Below are 2,370 nucleotides of genomic sequence, written 5' to 3' on the forward strand. Positions count from 1 at the left end.
CAGGTCACCACCTGAGGTTGTCTCATTCGGAGAAATTCTCGAGCTTCTGAGAAGAAAGGTGGTTGACCTTCCGAAGCCCCTTTCCAGAAGGAGTTGGTGTTTCTTGAGGCTTTTGGAACTGGCTCAGCTACATCCTGGCTGGTACCCCCGGCAAATGAAATAGTGGAGCTCATTTCCTGTTGGGCTTGAAAGGATCACGATATGACAGAACCCTTACCTAGAAAGCCAGACAAGTACCTAGTTGCACTCAAAGACTGTCCCCATTGGAGCAGGGATCCCCCAGTTGATGCTATGGTGGTTACTGTAGTCATCAAAAAGGAATTTGCTGAGCAAGGTCTCTGTTTATCCCCCTAATAGGGAGTCTAGGGCCTTGGACAGATATGGGAAGCAAATGTTTGCTTCAGCAATCTTTGTCCTACTGTCTGTGAATTGCCTGGCATATTGTACAAGGTTCCTGAGGCATTTGACTAAGGAACTCACCAAATCCCTCTCAGGGTCCTTGTTGGACAAAGGATAAAAAGATCATATATTTGCAACTGACCACCCTTCAGTCCCTGTCAGATACCTCCATGCATCTGATTTCCCATGCTATGGAGGGAGTTTTGAGAGCTGCAAGTTTAGGCATTATTATTAAGAGGCACGCCAGGATGTGACTTTGCAAAACCCTACAAGATGTCTTGCATCAATGCATCTTTTGATGGCTCTACCTTATTCAGACCCAAAGTAGAGAGACACTCTCCAGTGGGTTTTCTCATCCTGCTATCTGCCATTGGGGTACATTTTTCTACCCCTCAGAGGACCATCTCAAGAAACCAGAAATGGAGTAGAAAGATGTTCCGAAAATTACAAGGGTTCTTTCAGGACTCCTACAGAGAGACCCCTCCACTCATAGTAGAGGGGAGGATGCTAATGGTAGACATCGCTCACATGGCAGGGGGACCTGCAAAACCAAGGCTTCAGAAGTCCATTTACCAAGAAGCCTTTCCAGTGCCCCTGAATGGTTGCCCAACTGCTGAAATCTGGAGGCAGTTGGGAGTGCTAATCTCTGCACTCTGAAGCCTGGATGTCCATCACAAAAGATCTTTGGGTGCAGAGAATAATTACTAGAGGTTATTATATGCCCTATTCCCTTCCCCCACCCATTTACCTATGAAATATTCCTGACATACCACCCCATCAGAGGAAAGAAGCAGCCTCAGAGATAGAAAAACAGTCATCCAAGAGGTCCCAAAATACCACCAAGGATTTGGAACTTATTCAAGATTTTTTTTGGTACCAAAGAAGATGGGAGACCATAGGCCAATATTGGACCTAAGTCACTTGAAACAGTTTGTCAAACATTCCAAGTTCCAAATGGTCATGTTTAAGTCCAATCTTCCTCTTTTGAGGAAAGATGATTGAATGTGTGTGACAGATGTCCAAGATGTATACTATCACATAAAATAGATGATCTGGGAGATATCTATGCTTCTGGCTTGGAGACAGTCACTTTCAATTCAGAGCCATGCCCTTTGGTCTCACCACAGCACGTGTGCACTTAACCAAATGTATGGCAGTTGTTGCAGTTCACCTGAGATTGTTTGGATTCTGGTTGTTCCCATATTTTGACAACTGCTGACACAATTTAGGGACTACCCGCTCCATTTACCCATGCAGCAGGGCATCACAGTCAGCTATGAGAAAACTCACCTCCTTCTCACCCAAACTCCAGAGTTAGTTCATAGGAGCTCATCTAGATATAGTTTCTAAAGTAGCAAAGCTTCCTCAGACTAGATTCTCCAAATTACAGCTTCAAGTGAAAAATCTACTATTTCTTCAGTCACTACCAGTCAGGCTGGTCCTTCAAATTCTGGGGTCAATGGCAGCCTCCATACCCTTCTACCCTTAGTAAGATACTATACGAGAGTACTAAAATGGAGTATAGCAGTTCAATGGTCTGTGAACTGACATCCCATGACATCTCCCATTCGACTCACAAAGATCTGTTGACAGTATGTATCCTGGTGGATCCAGGCATCAGATGCTTCACAGCGCCACACTTTTGTTCACCATTGCCCAAAGTCACTGTGACAATGGACACTGCACAATTGTGGTAGGGAGGGCATTACCTAGGACAAGTAGTCCAAGGCACATGGTCCCCCTTAGAAGCCAATCTTCACATCAGTGACCTACAGATGAGGGCAGTCCTTCTATCACTGCTGGCATTTTAACACATCCTTCTTCAAGGGGTGATGCTATACAGATGGACAACATGTCAGTGGTTTGGTACTTCAGCAAACAGGGAGGAACCCGCTTTTACCTCCTGTGTTGGGAGCCAGTGAGAGGCTCTCTCCCAACCGCTTTCTTTTAGCAACTCACACTCTGGGGAAG

This window comes from Protopterus annectens, chromosome 5.part0, assembly GCF_019279795.1.
Source record: "Protopterus annectens isolate FY-2018-M chromosome 5.part0, PAN1.0, whole genome shotgun sequence".
Classification (NCBI taxonomy): Eukaryota; Metazoa; Chordata; order Ceratodontiformes; family Protopteridae; genus Protopterus; species Protopterus annectens.